Here is a 19,802-nt window from a genome sequence, read left to right as displayed (position 1 = left end):
AAATGCCTAGAAAACCAAGTTACCGTATAAAAATGTCCAAACGAACCCTGAATAATTCCAAATTTTTTGAGGACACACCTATAGTTGAATGTTCACTACAGATAGTAGTTCTAGCAATTTAAACACCATCCTTTGCAGCTGTGACCCCATTATGTAATTCAAATCAAGATGAAAAATCAAGTAGATCCCACACAGTTTATTATCACCAACCGTGTGAGATGCAGTACAAAATATCCTGGAGCACCGTTGGTGTATAGTATGCCTATGGCTTACGCGAGAAGGTTCATCGGCGACAGTCCACAGCCGGCGTGTCAAGCACACTAGCTCGCTCCCCAAATATCATTTCACTATTCAATCGTCACCGGTGAAAGATGGGGACGTGGACCCGCGTCCCGAGGGCAACTTCGGCGGCCCACTCTGGTGAGAGCGCGGCCGTAGCCGCCAGGCGCGTGCTAACAAGATTCGTGAGGGCGACCGAAATCTACGACCGGGCAGCCAAGGCAGCCCAAACGGCCGCTGTTGCTTCTTAGGCGGCAGCAATAACATCTACCTCAGGGATAGCAACTTGCGAGAGCGGCACAGCAGCTGTCCGTTCCGCAGCGGCGACCTTAGCCGTGATGGAGGCCACCCAGGATCATGTCGAGGCCGCCCACGCCCAGCTCATGGCAGTCATCGCACAAATTGAAAGAAGCTTCTCGGGCAACGGTCGACAACCCACGGCTGAAGAGTTGGCAATCGCCGAGAGCGTTCGAGTTGCCGTCCGTTCCTATGCGGCATACCTTGCCACGATGGAGCCCGTCAAAGCCCAGATGGCGGCTGCCCACGCCCAGCTCATGAGGCCTTTCCAAAGAGATGGCGGACACGGATGGTGAGATGCTTGCTGAGTATGGAGTGATGGATGCCATGGAGCCCCTTCCCCAGTCGATCGTCGGGCATGAGCTAGACATGGAGGAGGCGGTGGAGATCGACGAGCACCAGCCGTAGTAGTACTCTTTGTTTTGTTTAATTAAGAGCGCCAATCTTTAATTTGTTAGAGTAATGTTTAGGCCAGCTAGCTCTGTTTAATTGCTGAACTTGCTCGATTAAGAAGTGTGGGTGTGCTGTAGTCTCCTTTGTGTACCCAAATTATGCAATGACGTGGATGAGCACTATAACCAGGGAAATTGGAACCAAAATTTTTGACGTTCAAACTCATTGCACACGGGTTAAGCTATCTGAATTGTTTGTGATGTTCACATATCATACACAGTTCTGAATAAGGGACCGTGTCTGATGACACTTTGCACGCCCATTTTTTCACTGAAGCGATTCCAAATTTTCGGCTTTCGTGGAAATATCTACCCCCCGCCCCTCCCCCTTACCAAAAGCCACATTCCCCCTGTTTCCGCCTTCCTTTCCAAGTTGAAACCTTCACTCCTTGCTTGCAGCGCTGCCCCTCTCGTCGGTGACCCTCCTTTACGCTGCTCGGCCATGCCTATCCAGGCAGGTAATCCACACCCAACCCCCATCCTCCTCCTCCTTCCACATCCCACATGCCCCGACCGCCGGTGCGAGCATTACACCTTCCACCCAAATCACTGACCCCTCCACCAAATAAGCGCTGCCCTAAGCCATGGTGCATGCAGTATAGCCAGGATCTCAAGGAGCATTTGGCAGCGGAGAAGCAAATCGCGGCCGCACGCGCGGATGAGGTCGCGATGGCTGGCATTCGTGCCGACCCCGAGATCTTGGAGGAGCACCTTGCCATTTGCTAGCTACACCAGTTAAGCATGCTCAATTTACCCGCTGCGTGTGCCGCTCTTGCCTTTCTTTAACAAATTCTAGTGAATTGTGCTATCTACTTTTACCATGCAATCTGTTGCTTTAGTGTATATGTTTTATATGTCATGCAATGTGGTGCTCACTTATTAACTGTTTGGTTAATTAGTTGTCGTGTTTAGTTAACTGTTTGGTTCAATTCTGCAAATGTGATGTTCAATTCTTCAGGGTGCAATTTTGTATTGTCTTCCATGTTAGAAATAAATCGATTTTTTCTTTACAAAATACACGAGAAATAAATCAAATTGCTATATTTCCAAGTTGTAAGCATGCTTGGTTTGGTTAACTGTTTGATCTTCTAGTATGCTATACATTGTGCAATGTGGTGCTCAGTTAATGTTTGGTTCATTTGTTGTAGTGTTTAGTTAACTGTTTGGTTCCATTCTGCAATGCGACATTCAATTGTTGTGGGTGCATTCTGTTATAGTATACCATGCGAGAAATAAATTGAATTTGGCTATACTAAATACATGAGAAACAAATACAATTGCTATATTTCCAAGTTGTTAAGCATGCTTTGTTTGGTTAACTGTCTGATCTTCTATTAGGAGTATGTTATATTGTGCAATTGTCGGGTGGCTGGTGCGACATATGCCAAAGGATGGCTAATCATTGTGGGAGCTAGTAAGACGTTGCCGGTGCCTGGAAACGGGATAAGGCGGAGACATGCACGCCGGTGAATCTTACCTAGGTTCGGGGATCTCCTAGGAGATAACACCCCTAGTCGTGCTCTGCGGGGTCTCCGTATGGTCACTAGGTCAACAGGTGGCTACAAGGCGCTCCTTGAGCTGTTCGGCTCGAGGAGGAAGAAGAGCAAGGTTAGCACTACTCCTCCCTCTACGTGGGTGTGTGTAATCTAAAAGGCTGAACCCTTTGCATGGGTGCCCTGGGGCTTTATATAGGCCTACCCCCCAAGGGTACAATGGTAACCCGGCTGGGTGTAGGCCTAGGCCGTCAATGTATATGGTTGTCGGCTTCTCCGCCGGCCGCTGGGGCCTGCCGCCTAGTGGGTCCCGCCGGTTGCTGGGCTCTCGGCCGACAGGTTGGGCCCACCACCTGTGGACCCTGTCGGCTGCTCATTACTGTAGCCTTGCCCCTGATGACGGTGGCTTGGTCGGGGAGAGCGTGGCTACAGTACCGCCGCCTGGTGGGCGTTCACTATAGCCACACCCCGTCTTATCTGGTTGATGGCGCACAAACTTCTAGGGAAGGGGAGGGTCGACTGTTGGGAGCCGACCTCCCCCTACGCCGACTGGTCTGGGCGTGCCGCCTTCCGATATCTCACTAACAGGTAGGGCTAGCCGCTTGTGGGCCGTACCGATAGCCCATCATGGGAGCATGGCAGCTTTGCAATCGATGATGTCATAGTTAATGTGGCAATAGTGTTGCGTCGGGCTAGGCTTGGCCGCCCGATTGCATTGTGGCCACGCCTGCTCCGGGATTCGGGGTGGCAGGCTGCACTGTATCCACACCCATCTTGTCTTCATTATGTGGGTGCAAACTTTGAGGGTGCAAGGGTGGGCCGCGTGCTAGGAGTCGGCCACTCTCGTGGCCGCCTGCTAGGAGTCGGCCCACCTTGGGGATGCTCTTTGGGCCTTGCCACCTTCCTGCAGTCGGCCGCTGGGACCAGCCGGCCCCAAGAAGGCGGCCCTTTGCTTTTGAAGCTTGAGGGGCGCAGTCGGCCCCGATGTCTTGAAACGTCATGGGGAGCTGATAGGGATACACGTGGTCATTTACTCCAATAGTAGTCCCCAAAGCTGGTGGGGCATCATGGTGGAAAAGGCGAGAGGCCTCATCATCTTCCTACTTTGAAGAGCCGACAGCTAGGAGTCAGCTGCGACCAGACATGCCGCCTGGTGATTTCGAAACGCGAAGGCAGGAGCTAGGCGGCGCCCTTACAAGGCGCCGAGCCGGCCGCCCACCGTCCACGTGCCACGCGGCGCCAGGCGGGTGGACCAGCCTGCCAGCCCACGCGCGCGACGGGATGTCGCCCGCAGGCTGGGGCCCGCCACTACCGCGCCTCAGCCCACACGCGGATCCGTTGTGGTCGAGGCGGACGGTTGGCATTCCGGGCGCGGTAAATGCGCGCCATTATGGCACGATAAACGCGGTGTCATGGGGACGTGGGCACAGTTAATCCCACGACCCCCCACGCCTCACCCGCTCGGCTCCGCTGCCTGGGCTATAAGTAGGGGGAGGAGGGGAGCGGCATACGCACGCGTACCCTCCTCCTCCTTCACCATCTTCTTCTTCCTTTATCTCCGCTGTTGCTGTTCGCCGCCGCGGTCTCCGGCCACCCCGCTGCGCTGCTGCTCTGTAGCGGGTCCGCAAACTCATCACCGCACTGCCCCTCTGCCAATCTTCGAGTGCTCATGGTGCGCTCCGGAGCATGGGACGGCTCCAATGTCCACGAGGACCACATCACTTTCCTCTGCCTGACGCGGCGGCTGCCCGGTGATGATTTCATGAAGGTATGCCTGGCGCCCAAGAGGGAGATCTCCCCGGTGCCGGAGGAAGGTGAGCGCATCATCTTCTGGTCACACTGCCTGCACGGCTTCGGTCTGCCGGCGAGCGGCTTCCTGCGCTCCTTCCTCCAGTTCTACGGCCTCCAACCGCACCACCTCACACCAAACATGGTGGTGCTGCTGTCGGCCTTCGTCACCCTCTACAAGGGCTACCTCGGCATCTTCCCCACCCTAGAGCTCTAGGGTGAGTTCTTCTACACGAAGCTCGACACCTACGCCAAGGGGCCTTCGTTGCGGTGCGGAGGCCGGCTGCCGGCAACCCCTTCCCATCCATGAGCTTGACACAGTTGGTCAAGTTGTGGTAACAGTCGTACTTCTACGTCAAGAACGTCCATCCGTCAACCAACTTCGTCAGCCTGCCGGCCTATGCAGCCGGCCCACCGGCTGAACCCCACTCCAATTGGGCGTACCGACTGAAGACGCCGTCGGCTGTCTCTGCCGGCGCCATTGAGCTACTCAAAGGTGATGACGAGGATGGAAGGCCTCACGGGGGAGGACCTGCTGACCGCCTTTGTGGCGTGCCGGGTGCTCCCCCTTCAAGGCTGGCCTCACATGATCTGCCAGATGAGCAGGCACCGGGACCCGTGCCGGATGAGCACCAAGGAGATGCCACACGCGGAGGTGGCTCACCTGGTGAACCATATATCAAACTGCAAGCTCCCGGCGGAGGAGTGGCTGTTTGGCAAGGAGCCGTATTCGTGCGTGCATTCGCCGCCTGCGGTAAGTCTTCACTCCTTCTCTTTTCTTTTTAGTTGCCGGGTTCTCGTCTACCATCTAATCAGTCGGCCATGAAGCAGAACTCCATCATCTAGTCGGCAGCCAGCGCCGAGGGGCAGAACCACAAATATCTCCCCGACCGAGCGGTGAGCGACATGGATGACCCCGACTTGGAGGCGGCCGCCCGGGAAGAAGACGACGCCACAAGCGGTGGTGGCGGCCTCGACGACAAGGAGAACGCGCTGTGCTGCCAGCCGGCCACCGACCGGCAGGTGCGAGCTCATCAGCCGCGCCGGCTGCTCTAGGCGGCGCACAGAAATGCCAGGCCGCGCCGTCAAAGTATGGCAGCAGGCCGAAGAAGCCCAGGGTCTCGGCGGCGGCGACCAAGCGGGAGGAGGTGGCCGCGAAGGCGAACCACTTTCAGAAGGTCGTGAAGCAGCCTCGAACAGTGTCTGCGTCAGCATTTTGAATCCTTCTTGCGCTCTTTCTTCTTTTTTCTTGCAAATGTCATTCTGAAGTCTTTTTCATTTTGCTTGTCAGGGTCCCGCTCTCTCTTGAGCGGTCAGGCGCTGCCTCCGTGGTTGGGGCGGCATAGGGCTCCACCAACACCCCCCGCATGGACCCGCGCACCAAGCTTCTGGCGGCGACAGAGAGGAACACGCAGGATGCGCGTGAGGAGTAGGAGGCGGAGTGACAGAAGGCAGCAGCGGCCAAGGCGGCGCAGGAGGAGGCGGACGTGGACGGAAAGGCGCAAGCCGACACAGCGGCCAAGGTGCAGGCGGACATCGCGGCCAAGGTGCAGGCGGAAGAGGCCGCACGACCAAACCCTACAACTTGTCATCCCCCTCCGCGTCGTGCCACCCGCACCGGAAGACTCAGCAGCGCCTGAAGGAGCCGACGGCGACCAGCCGACCATGGAGAGGGAGGGGGCGACGGCATCGCCCTGGGGGCGGATGTGCCTCCGCCAGCGCCGACCATCGAGGACCAAGGCGGCCAGCCCAACGCACCACCGCGCTGCTGGCTGGTGGCGGACTGGCGGTAGGGGCGGACCCCGCGGTCCGCTCTCCAGCACGCTGGCGTGCGGAGAAGGCGGCCTCGGCGCCACAGCCCCAGGAGGCCAGGGGCGCAAGCTCGTCGGCCCTGGAGCTGGAGGCCACCCGCATTGGCTCACCGGAGTGGACGCCTGGGGGCGGGACGGCCGTGCTGAACGCGGTAGCACATGACATCCGGGCTCGACTCCAGGCTAAGGCCGCCGCCCTCCATAACTATAACCAGGAGTTCCTGGCGTCGCGTACAGCCATCCGGATATGCTTCTTGCTTCTTGTTTCTTATTCTTGTATTCTTCTATGGGGGCGCGTCAGCGCATCCACTGGGTGTAGTTCCCGAGTTCCGGGCCGGTTGCTGAGTAGGCGGCCTGGAACTTTCAAGTAGGTTTGGGTGCTAACTTGCTTTCTTTCCTGTTCGTCTTTGTTGCAGGATTATCATAATCTCTGCGCGGCCGCCTTCAACTCCTAGGTCCGGGAGCTGCCCATAAGATTGTGACTTGTCCGAGAGCTGGAGTAAGCACTCTGCCTTCTCTCTCTCGCAGGGGTATGTCAGCGCACCCTCTGGGTGTAGTCCCCGAGATCCGGGCCGACTATTGAGCAGTTGGGCGGGATCTCTCTTGGTAATTCTTTCTTTCTTGCTTGCTGACCGTCTTTCTTTGCTATCTTTGCAGAGGCCAATGCCGCCTTGCAGCAACAGTTGGGTGAGGCCCAAACCGTGCTGCGTGCCAAGGAGGAGGAGTGCAGCAAGGTGGCCCAGGAGCGCGGCCGCCTGTCCAAGAAGCTGGCTGACCAGGAGGAGCTTCACAACGCGGACCTTCAGGCAGCGAAGGACAACGAGACCACCCTCCAGGCCAAGTACGAGACCCAGGCGGCGAACTGGGCCGACGCAGAGAGGGCGCTGAACGACGGCTACAGCCGGATCAAGGACATGGTCGATGGTGAGTTGCCTCTTTCTTTCCCTCGTCTGCCGACTATTATACGATCCAGCCTCCATCTTCATATTCCTATTTTTTTCATCTCGCGCAGAATACTTCCCCGGCTACGCCGTTGTCGCCAGCCAAGCCATCAAAGCCAACCACGAAGAGTGGAGGCAGGCTGGCGCAGAGATCACACCGAACACCCGCCGGTCGCTTGACGAGCAGCTCCTCGCCATCTAGGCTCGTCTCCAGCCGGCTCATCGGATGCTCCACCGGCTGCAGCCTGTTGGAGCCCAGGTGGTCTCCGCCCTCTGGCCAGGTGTCTAGGCTCCACGCACCCTCAGTCGGACTGCCGACTGGCTGGATGTGGCAGTCGGCCGCTTCGAGGCGTGGAAGGCCTCCTCGGCCCGGGCAGGCGCCAGGCGGGCCTTGGAGTTTGTCAGGGCGTGGTACCCTGGGCTAGATCTAGCCCAGTTGGCCATGTTCCGACAGGAGGCCAACGAGCAGCTGGTGGCGGTGAGGCCCGCTCTTATTTATCGCACTGCAGCGATCACCGACTACACTGACACCAGCATCTTTGTCCTTGAGCTGAACAAACAGGGTGCCAAGCTGCCGCCGGACTTGTTCAGTCTGAACCCGGAAGACAGCAAAGACTCGGCGGAGGAGATCGCCTCCAGCGACGAGGGCAAGGACGAGGAAAGTGAGGACAGTGAAGATGTCACACCAGAAAGCAGAGCGGACAGCCAGCCTCAACTCGACCGTGCCTCCAGCAACGAGCCACGTGCGAGTGCGTTGACCGCCGCTGGGGACGACCAAGCTGAGACTTGCCAGCCGACCACTCCACCAGCCGGCATGGCCGACTCCACCAACCCGCCGGACTCGTCTGCTGCTCCCTTGGCCTAGGCGGCCAACTTATCTTTAACTTCCTGCCTAGTAACCTTTTGAACAACGCTTGTTAAATTCGCGCAGTTCCACCCACTAGGGGTGTATTCAAACTATGTTGAATTCCGGCTTGAAAGCCTTGCTTTATGTAAATATTATTCCGCACGTGTTGTGCTTGCATTCAATTCCGAATTGTCTTGCTTTTTGATCCTTTTTTGGCTTTTTCCTTTGCCGCCCTCCCTTGGCTGCCGTCTTGCCAACCAGGCGGCCGCTTTATGGACCATGGCTGGGTCAAGTACTTAGCCATTTGGGAGGACAAGTACTTCAGCCTTTTAGGATCTAGCAAGGTAAGTGAGAAGCCGGCTGGCCGGCTGCTCAGCAGCCGGTCGGCAAGGCGGGAAGCCGGCTTATGTTATGTAAGTGCGTTGGTCCTTAGCCATTTTTCGTGTGGGAACCGTTTCCTGCCTTTGACTCTTGCCAGCCAGCCAGCCCCTCTGCAAGCTATGGCTTGCGGCAAGAGAGGGCTTAGATGCCGACACATTACTTGTCCGACTGCAGGTAGCACTAACATAATACAAGGCGGCAAGCCCCCGGGCCGACTAGTCGAACCCGGTGCAAGGCGAGAAAATGTAGTAACACATGCGTAGGCATAAAACTTATCATATAGATAAAAAGGATAGTCCCCGAGTGCTCCTCGGGCGACCCAATGTCTTGTACTTAATACAAAAGATAGCGTGGTACATACTGCATCAACTGTAAAATCTTCGAAGGAGATTTGCGTTCCATGGGCACTCTGATTCCTTGCCGTAGTCGTCCCTCTTGTGTGCCCTGGGCTTCTATGCATCGATCAGGTAGTAGGAGTCGTTGCCCAAGGCCTTACTGATGACGAAGGGGCCTTCCCAAGGGTCCAAGGGCTTGTGCTGGCCGGCTGTTTGCTGGATCAGCCGAAGCACAAGGTCACCCTCTTGGAAGGATCTTGGCTTGACCTTCCGACTATGGTAGCGGCGGAGGCTCTGCTGGTAGATGGCGGACCGACTGAGTGCCAACAGCCGGACCTCTACCAGTAGATCGACGCTGTCTTCTTGTGCTTCCTTCGCCTCCGCCTCCGTGTACATGGTGATGCGAGGTGAGTCGAACTCGATGTCAGTTGGGATGACGGCCTCAGCGCCATATACAAGGAAGAAGGGAGTGAAGCCGGTTGACTTGTTTGGAGTGGTGCGCAGGCTCCAGAGGACGGCCAGCAGCTTGTTGATCCAGCAGCCAGCTAAGCGCTCTAGTGGATCGACCAGTCAGGGCTTGATGCCAGAGAGGATGAGGCCGTTTGCTCGCTCGACTTGGCCGTTTGACTTTGGATGGGCAACGGACGCTAAGTCCAGTCAGATGCCCTGCATCAAGCATGAATGGGCCAATGCTCCTTTGTCCAAATTTGTGCCATTGTCGGTGATGATGCTGTGTGGTATGCCATACCGGACGGTGATATCTGCGATGAAGGTCATGACAGTCAGCCCATTCAACTTCTTGATTGGCTTTGCTTCAATCCACTTCGTGAATTTGTTGATGGCGACAAGCAGATGAGTCATGCCGTCGCATGCCGTCTTGAATGGGCCCACCATGTCCAACCCCTAGACGGCAAAGGGTCAGGTGAGGGGGATGGTCTTGAGTGCAGAAGCCAGCAGGTGTTGCTTGGAACTGAATATTTGGCACCCCTTGCCATGTTTGACCAGGTCCTTGGTGTCTTCCAAAGCAGTCAGCCAGAAGAAACCATGGCGGAAAGCTTTGGCCAAAAGTGATCTTGAGGCCGCGTGGTGGCCGCATTCGCCTTGGGGGATATCTTTGAGGATCGCCATGCCTTTCTCTGGTTCAATGCAATGCTGGAAGACTCTAGTCACGTTGCGCCTGACGAGCTCTCTATTTACTACTGTGTAGGCTCCTGCCCGACGCTGAAATTGTCAGGCCGAGATCTCATCAACCGACAGCTCTCTGTTCACCAGAAAGTTGAGGATGGGTTGCGCCCATGATGGAGGCGCGACTTCTTCTATTGTCAGCACGGCCACTGCAACTAGGGTGGTTGGGCTGGGAGGTGGTGGGTTGGAGTCGGCCACCGCCTGCTGTGTCGTTGAAGTCCCCGGGCCGACTGCTGCAGTTCCCGGCCGAGCTCTGAAGTCCCTGGGCCGGGTGCGACTGCCGCAGTCTCCGGGCCGCCTGCCGAAGTCCCCGAGCCGCCTGCCGAAGTCCCCAAGTTGGATCCGACTACTTCAGGGTCGGCCCGCATGAAGATGGAATCTGATTCCTGGGAAGGCTTGATAGACAGCTTGAGGAGGTGCTGAAGGGATACGCCGGCTGGTATGGCTTGCCGGGTGGAGCCGATTCATGCCAGGGCATTTGCTTGGTCGTTGTCGGCCCGTGGCATGTGTAGGAACTCACACCCTTCAAAATATCTGCTGAGTTGCTGAACGAGGAAGCGGTAGCTCGCCATGTTTGCATCTTTGGTGTCCCAGTCGCCGGGCGACTGTTGGACCACCAAGTCCGAGTCACCGTAGCATAGGATTCGGCAGATGCCGAGTTCTTTGGCCAGTCGGAGCCCATGTACGAGCGCCTCATACTCGGCCACATTTTTGGAGGTGGCGAAGTGGATTTGCAATGTGTATCTGAGCTTGTCGCCTTTGGGAGAGGTGAGGACGATGCCGGCTCCCAAATCGGTGTGCATCTTGGAGCCATCAAAGTGCATCTGCCAATGGGTGGAGTCCGGCGCTGGCGGTAGGTAATGGGTCTCGGCCCAGTCGACGAGGAGGTTGGCCAGTACTTGGGACTTGATGGTGATGCGAGGCTGGTAGAAGATGGTGTATGGAGCCAGCTCGATGGCCCACTTGGCCATCCGGCCTAAAGCATCTTGGCTGCCCATGATCTCGGCCAGTGGGGCAGTGCAAGCCACCGTGATGGGGTGCTCTTGAAAGTAAGGCTTGAGCTTCTTGGTGGCAAAGTACACACCATAGCACATCTTCTGGTAGTGGGGGTAGTTCTGCTTTGAAGCCGACAGTACTTCGCTCAAATAATACACAGGCCTCTAGACCGGCTGTGCCTTGCCGTCTTCTAGGTGCTGAACCACGATGACTGTGCTGACCACCCGGGTGGTTGCGGCAATGTAAAGGAGCATGGGCTCTTTGTCAGTCGGAGCCGCCAGGACAGACGGCGTGGTTAACATCTTCTTCAGCTGGTGAAAGGCTTCGTCCACCTGGTCATTCCACTTGAAGTGAGTGGTTTTCTTCATGAGCTGGTACAGGGGAAGAGCCTTCTCTCCCAGCCAACTGATGAAGCGGCTGAGGGACACCAAGCATCCAGTGAATTTCTGGACATCTCGCAGCCAAGTGGGTATCTCCATCCTCTCGATGGCTTTGATCTTCACCGGGTTGCACTCGATGCCACGTTCAGAGACCGGGAAGCCAAGGAGCTGGCCGGCTGGTACTCCAAAGACACATTTGTCGGGGTTGAGCTTGATCTGAAAGTGGCGTAGATTGTCAAATGTTTCCTTGAGGTCTTCCAGTAGGGTGCCGCGCTTCTCCGTCTTCACCACAATATTGTCTACATAGACGTGGGCATTTCTGCCGAGCTGCTTGAGGAGGCACTTCTGCATGCAACGCTAAAAAGTGGCACCGACATTTCTCAAGCCAAATTTCATGGTCAGGTAGCAGAAGGCTCCGAATGGTGTGATGAAGGCGGTCTTCAGGCGGTCGGCTGGGTCCAACTTAATCTGGTGGTACCCTGAGTAGGCATCCAAGAAAGTCAACAGCTCGCATCCGGCTGTGGAGTCTATCACTTGATCAATCCGAGGCAAGGCAAACGGATCTTTGGGGCAGGCTTTGTTGAGGCTAGTGTAATCAATGCACATGCGCCACTTGTTGTTCTTATTTAGTACAAGGACAGGGTTGGCTAGCCATTTTGGAAAGAACACTTCCATAATGAAGTTGGCTGCTAGGAGCCAGGCTATCTCTTCACCAACAATTCTCCTCTTATCCTCCGACAGCGGGCGGAGGGTTGCTTGACTGGTTTTGCGTCTGCTCTGACATGTAGCTTGTGCTCGATGAAATCCATGGGAACACCCGGCATGTCCTTGGGGGACCATGCAAAGATATCCTGATTCTCACGGAGGAAATCGACAAGCTCGATTTCCTATTTGCTGTCAAGGTTGGTTCCCATAAGGGCGAACCTCTCCAGGTGGTTCAGATCCAAAGGTATCTTCTTGGTTTCCTTGGCCGGCTAGAAGGATCCCTGGGTCTCCGACTCCTTGGGGTCCGGAGATAGGTCCGGCTGCTTGCCAGCCATGGCGACCACTCAGTCAAGGAGCTTCCTCTCTACAACAATCATAAGGGACTCAGCCAGCCGGCTACTTGCTGCAGCATAGGCGGATGACTTCTTGTAGTCTCCGACTATGGTGATGATGCCCTTGGTGCTTGGCATCTTCATCTTGAGGTAGGCGTAGTGAGGTACAACCATGAACTTGGCCAGAGCAGGCCGGCCAAGTAATGCATGATAGGGGCTCTCCAGGTCCACTACTTCAAACCAAACTGCCTCGCGGCGGAAGTGATCTTTGTCTTCGAAGAGGAAATCTATCTTGATCTTGCCGATTGGTGAGCAGGAAAGGCCAGGCACAATGCCATGAAAGACAGTCCGGCTAGGCAGGAGCTTCTTCATCTTGATGTTGAACTTCTCCATGGTATCGCGGTAAAGGATGTTGATGCTGCTACCGCCATCTATCAGGACTCGGGAGAAACGAGCAGCTCGCCTCTCTGTTGCAAAGGTGGCATCCAACACCAAGGCATAGGAACCCGGAGAAGGCATCACCTCTGGGTGGTCAGCTCAGCTCCAACTGATGGGCTTCTCAGACCAATGCATGAACTCTGGAACCTTGGAGGCGACAACATTGACCTCTTGGTACTGTCGGTGCCGGCTGCGCCTATCATCAGCCTGGCTTGTGAAGACAACGTAGGCTCCGTACTCTTCAGGGAATTCATCTTGGATGGCGCCGACTGCTGGGTGGGCCGCTGGCTGCTGAGGAGCCAGAGGCGGCTGGCCGGCAGGTGGAGGAGGCAGCAGTCCCTCGCCCTTGGAGATTCGGGTGAGCCAGTGGCACTTCCGGGTGGTGTGATTGGATGGATTCGCGCTGCTGTGGAACTTGTAGGGTGCATCAAGGGTTTGCTCATAGGAGAAAGCGGGCTGCCAACCCGGCTTGCCGCCTTTCTGACGCTTGGGTATGGGCTGCCCTTCTGGCTACTGATCTTCAACTATTGCCACCTGCTGGCTGGTGGAAGCTAGCATCGGGGCCTTGCGCTTGTTGTCATTCTGCTGTGGGCCCCGACTGGTGTCACCAGCCGGCATTCTGGGAGCCGGAGGGAGCACCTTCCCAGAGGCATCCACCCGAAGCTCCGACTTCATCGAGGAGTCAGCAGTGGCGTACTTGTCCGCTATGATCAACAACTCGTCGAGTGTAGCCGGCTCATCGCAGAGGAGTCGGTGCTTGAGGAGGGTGCCTTCTCTACACCCGGCGGTAAAGTACTCTATGGCTTGCACTTTGTGCATCCCTTCGCAGGAGTTGCGGAGCTCGGCCCACCACGTCAAGTAGTCGTGACTGGACTCGGCTGGGCCTTGGACGCACAAAGAGAGCTGGCGAGGCTTGGGCGCCCGCTTGTATGTGCTGGTGAAGTTGTGGATGAATACTTCAGTGAAATGTACCCAGCTATTGACGTTGTAGGGATTGAGGCTGTTCAGCCAAGTACGCGTCGTCCCCTAAAGCATGAGGGGGACGTACTTCATGGCAATGCACCTGTTGCCGTTTGCTATGCTGACTGCGGTGGAGTAGTCGATCAACCAGTCTTTCGGCTTCACCAAACCGTTGTACTTGCGTGTGTCTCTTGGGAGCGAGAACCCTTTGGGGAAGGGCTCGTGGCGAATGTAGGGGCCAAAACAAGGCGTACCAACCGCATCCTCCTCTTCTAGTGCCAGGGATCGCGCCGGGCGGTTGATCCGATGGCGGGCATCGTTCTCTCCGATTCCTTCATGGCGGCCCAGCCAGCCGCTGAGCGTCAGGTGCTCAACAGGCGGCGGGGAGGCATACCCCTCCCTGTGAGGCGGAGGAGGAGGCGGGCAGTTGCCTCGCCGCTCCACAGCTCGTGAGCGGCCGTCTTCGTCACGCTCAATGCTGAGGCGTGTCCGACCGCAGCTAGCAGCTGGCTCTCTGTCATTTGGGCCGCGGGCGCCGCCTGCTGTCCGCGTTCGGGAGGTTGTGCCGTGCTCTCGGCGGGGAAGGGGGGTGGAGGATTCTTGGCGCGGGCGCCGGCTTCTTGCCGCTCGACAGCTGCATCGATGAGCTGCTGGACGCACTCCGTCATGTAGCCTTGTTCGTCACCATCCAGGTTTTCCAGCTTGTCTACTGCCTCTTGGGCAGCACGCAGGTTCTCGATGGGTGTGGCGTAGACTGGGCGGTCGGCCCTTGTCGGATTTCGGGTTCCGACAGACCGTTGAGGTTCGAACTCTTGGGTGCGGGCGAAGATCTCTCTCCTACCAACTCACGTCTTGAAGCCTCGCAAGGAACCTAGGCTAGAAAGATGAACACACAGGGGACACGAGGTTTATACTGGTTCAGGACACCATTATGGTGTAATACCCTACTCCAGTGTGTGGTGTGGTGGATTGCCTCAGGGGCTGATGATGAACCATACAAAGGAAGAACAACCTCGCGAGGGGTGTTCTTGAGCTGGTGCAATGAACTGCTTGGGATAGTTCAGTCGCCTCTCTCTTTCTAGTCTACCCCCCAAAATCTCTCCCTCTACTCTATGGTGGCTAGCTCTATTTATAGAGGCCTTGGGCCTCTTCTCAAATAATGAGCGGGAAGGGCGCCAACAATTGGCCATTTTAAAGGGGAACATCTAGTACACTTATCCTGACTAAAGTTGGTCTTCGACTGCCAAAGACTGACGGTGACGCCGTCCTGGGCTCCATGGTGACCTCCGTTCTGCCGTTCCGCTGGTCTTGGTCTTGTTGCACCGAAATGATAACCTTTGCCTGATGCCTTGGCCTGTGCTTGCCCCTTTGCACCGAAGGGGAAACAAGGACACTGCGTAGGCCGGTGCCCACCTGGCGCCCGGCTGGTCTCGATCGTCATGGCTTGCGTGATGAGCACCTCACGAGGTACCCTGCCTTGATCTCTCCGCCTCCTCGCGAGCCTGCCTGATGAGGCTGCTCCTGAGGAAGCTTCCTGTCGTCCGCCCCGCGAGGGTCTTGAGCTTGAGCCGATGAAGCTGGGCTGCACTGGGCCTCCGCTTGAGCCACGCCGCAGGCCGCAGGCAGGCAAGTCTGGGGACCCCCGTTCCTAGAACGCTGACAGTAGCCCCCGAGCCCAAGGCGTGCCCGGACTTGGCTTAGTAGAGAAGCGAAGGGGCAAGTGCGAAGCGCCGCGGGCCCTAATAGCCTGCGGCCTTGGGCGCCGCGTGGCGATTGATTGGACGTGGGCGTCTCCGCTTCCCCATGACGCCTCAGCAACTGCACAACTTGACAAGTCCCTGCATGCAAAAATGGGTCATGATTACCTGAGATTGTGTTGGCCGACGGTCGGCCTCCTCTGGCTATAAGTATGGAACAGTGCGAGCCCTTCCAGTCCATCTTTCCTTGCTCCGCCTCTTCTTCTCCTTCCTCGCCCTTGCTCCACCTTGCACCAATGGAGCCGATCCGCCGGTTCTCTGCAGAAGAGAAGGGAAAAGCCCCCATGAGAGGGTCCCGACCCACTTCCGCCGAAGAAGCGGCCTCTCCCCTGCCGCCGCGACATGGTCGTTTGGTCGTGGTTGTCGCGGCCCTGGTACGAGCGGCCGCCGCCTGGGTTTTCGTTGCCCTTGTACGCCCGAGTCGAGGGCCCCGGAGAAGAAGCCGCCGAGCGACATCGCCGACACAGCAGGCGACATCGGCGAGTCACGGCAGTACGCGTCGTCACCCCTGGAGTCCATGCCGAGGGCTCTTCTCATGAGCTCGTGCTTCACGCCGCCATGCATCCTCGATCTTGGATTCGCCTTCCTCCCTCCTTTGCCTTCGAGATACCGCCGAGGGGGCCTCGGGAGCTCTGGCTACAGCACGCCGACTGTAGCACCCCCGCGACCGAGGCGGAGGTCGAGGTTGTCGCCCCGGGCAAGGTCTTCATGACCCGTGGCTGGGGCGAGATCGCCCGGGTCTGCCGGACAGGGGTGCCCTCGTAATTCATCTCGAATACGATGGCGCCTCCTTGATGTTCTTCAAGGTCTTTGACGCGGAAGGACACTAGCTGGACTGCTGCCCCAAGGAAGGCGGCCGGGGCATCGGAGTGGCGAGGACCAGGCCTGCCAACCGCTTCCCCAGCAGCTCCTCAGGCAGTAGCGGAGGAGCCGGAGGGTCCAGCGACTCGCCGAGCTTCACGTGACTCCGGAGACAAGTGACGACAGCTACGAGCCCTCGAGCTCGCGTCGCGCCTGGAGCAGGGCGGCTGCATCAGGCCGTTGGTGCTGCTGATCTGGATGGGGTTGGCGCCGGTGCCTGATGACCCACTGTCGATGATGGCGTCTCCTGCGGAGGCGCGTGTAGTTATCGCTCCTTAGCACCTTTTGTTCCCCGCGAGGAATGGAAATGACACCCCATGGGGGTATGTAAGGCGCCTGCCATGTCTTTTGTGAATATTATCCTTATTATGAATTGATGCGAGATGCTTGTCCGGTGCCGGCTCGGCTCCCCCTTTCCATCCTCACGAGGGCTGGGTGCTCTATGCTGACAGGTCCCGCTCCCTAGGCAGGCTTCAGCCGTCGCTGGTATGCCAGGTCGCGATGCTGTGGTCAAGGCCAGGAGGTGAACGGCCCAAGGTCCAGTAAGAGCCCCCGAGGCGCGATGCTCGGGAGGTCCCCTTTAGCGCTCAAGCAGCCTCCGCTGGGCGAGAAAGGCAGGCAACGTTGCCGTGACAGAGCTGCAGTAGGCGAGGGTTTAGCGTTGAGTCGATTTAGCTTTTGCGTGACTTATCTCGTAGGTTTGGAGTAGTTCTTCGGTGAGGTGCCGGGCCTGCGTGGCGGCAGCTGGGGTGTTGCTGGGTTAGGTCCTCGTGAGCTTCTTCCCTCTTCCCCGCACTTTCCTTCATGCTCTATGTCCTCAGGTCCCAGCCCTCGAGTGAGCTTAGCCACCGCCGGTATGACAGGTCGCGATGCCGTGGGTCAAGGCCAGGGGCTGAGGGCTGGAGAGCCAGTAAGAGCCCATGAGTCGCAATGCTCAGGTTCCCCCCTTTTAACGCGGATCGTGCCGGAGAGAGGGAGAGAGATCTCATGACACCCCCAGCGTTACTCCTGAAGCGGGTCCTGCATACCAATCACAAGGGAAAACAAGGTCTGCCGTTACGGTTGCCAGCCAACCATTGGTTGCTCCGAGGGAGTGATTGGGGCACCGAGGGCCTGGTGAGGTGGCGCTATGCGGGGCCGCCGTGGCCAGAGCTCAGCCACTCAGATTTGTCGGTGTTGCAGGGACGGACCCATGCGCAAGCACCGTGCCAGAGCGAGCGGCTCCAAAGGTAGGTGCCAATCGAGTAGGCAATTATCTCAAGCAGGCCAATAATGAAGGAGCAAATCCATTTAGATAGATGCGGAAAAAGCAAACGCCACTGGGTCAGGCACGAGCGGCTTGGGGATGATGCAGCCCGAGGGGCGCCCCCAACAAGGTAAGCAAAGAACATAAACAAAATGGATACATGCCGCAGGGACGGACCCACGCGGCCTGGGAATGATGCAGCCCTGGGTGCGCTCCCAGCTGAAAATGGAACTTTAAAAGATGTCACCTGATCCCGTTGGAGATGAAGGAATGCTGAAGTAGCGGACGACGCGCGGTGAGGAAGCCGATCCTCATGAGCTCCCGGGACCAGGAGCCTCAGGAGGCTCCAGGGGCGCAGGCGGATCCTCGAGGACCATCTCCATCTCTGCCAAGACCGTGCGATGCCTGATCTCCTGAGCCCCCAGAATGCTCCTCAGCAGGCGCTGATGAGCGGCGGCCGTGTCCGGCCGGCCGAGAGGCATGCGAACATAGCTGTGAGGTGGACCCTCACAATGCCCCATGCGCGAGGGCTAGAGGCGCTCCTGAGACGCGGCTCGGTTGAGCCCTGGCACGTTGATGCAGACGCGCAGCCCACCATCCTCGCCTGGATGGGGGGCTACCGCGGGTAAGCGGCGGCTGCCGCGCATGACTCTTGACTCCTGCAGCTCCTGAGTGTTTCTTGCGATGAACTCCTGAGGGTTTGGTCCTCCTTGCCTCATACCTTCCTGAGGGAAACATGCTTTGAAGCACGCCTCCAAGTGGTGCTCGAGCGCCTCTCTCGTGACCTTGGCAAAGTCGATGGCCCTCCAGGAGAGAGCCCCCGAGCCTTGCCCGAGGAGGGCGCCGGGAGTGCCTCCCTATGCGACAGAGGGTGGCGCCCCTTGAACGGGCGCGGATCCTAACACAACGCCTCTGGAGGTGCCTGCCTCCCGAGGCCTTGAACCAGGTGATGTCTTCTTCTTCTTGGGAGCTGCTCCTGGGAGGTTTCCACTCTTGGTGTCCGGGTCTTTGATCGACGTGGCCCATAAGGTGCGCTCGAGGGAGCACACCGCATCTTTCTCTTCACAGGGGACCATGATGACCCCACCGCTTCCTGGCATCTTGAGAATGTTGTAGCCATGGTGAGTCACTGCCATGAACTTGGCCAGAGCTGGGCACCCGAGGATGGCATTGTACGGAAGGCGAATGTGGGCGACGTCGAAGTCAATGAGCTCAGTACGGTAGTTGTTGCGCTGCCCAAAGGTGACAGGAAGGCGAACATGCCCTATCGGAACAGTGGAACCATCAGTGACTCCTGAGAAAGGCTTGGTCGGCTGAAGCTGATCATATGGCACTTGGAGATTGTTGAACGTCTCGACGGACAAGACGTTGAGTCCTGCTCCGCCATCGATGAGGGTCCTGGTGACCTGCACATTGCTGATGACTGGGGAACAGAGCATTAGGAGGACCCCAGCTGTAGCTGCGCACTTGAGCTGATCCGCTAAGCTGAACATGGTGGCACATGCAGACCACCTGAGAGGGCATGTGGCCTCAAGCTTAGGGAGGACTGCATTCACCTCACGAGCAAACTGCTTGAAGATACGCTGAGAGGCTGGCGCTTGAGCTCTGCCAAAGATGCAAGCGATTGCACGCGGCTCCTGGAAGCCAGCCCCCTCGTCGTGATGCTGGTCTTCATTCCTGCTTGGTGGTGGTGGCAGAGGAGGGAGGCCTATGTTGCCTTGCGGGCAATCCTCACGAGGCTGATCCCTCCAACCTCCCTTGCGAGGTTGGTCCTGACAGCGGTCCTCGCGAGGTCGGTCACGCCAACCTTGGCGAGGGCAACGGTCTTCCCATCGTCCTCCACCTCTTCCTCCTCCTCGGCCATAGCCCCGATCATTGCGCTCGGGGCGTCGGCCGATACGCCCATCTCGCACAGCCCTGAGCTCTTGGCATTCGTTGGTGTTGTGGGTGTGGAGGTCGTGGTACATGCAGTACCGGCTGCCCTTGGATGACTCCGACTGATCCCTGCCTCGCTTGGTGTCTGGCTCCGCTGCAAGCACAACCGCTCCTTTGCGCTTCACGTCCTTGGCCTTGGGCTTCTTCTCTTCTGGATCATCAGCTGGAAGCTCGAGGAGGGAGAGGCGCCCTTCCTTAGCCCTGGCGCACTTGGTCGCCAAGTTGAACAACTCCAGAGATGTGCACAGGTCTTCATGGATTGCTAGCTCCTCTTTCATCTTGATGTCATGCACGCCATTGGAGAAGGCTGAGATGATGGCTTCCTCAGCCACCCTGGGGATCTTGAGGCGAGCGTTGTTGAAGCATTGGATGTACTTTTGCAG

Source organism: Triticum dicoccoides, chromosome 1B (genome assembly GCF_002162155.2).
Source record: "Triticum dicoccoides isolate Atlit2015 ecotype Zavitan chromosome 1B, WEW_v2.0, whole genome shotgun sequence".
Taxonomy (NCBI): domain Eukaryota; kingdom Viridiplantae; phylum Streptophyta; class Magnoliopsida; order Poales; family Poaceae; genus Triticum; species Triticum dicoccoides.
Note: the sequence above shows the minus strand (reverse complement) of the source record.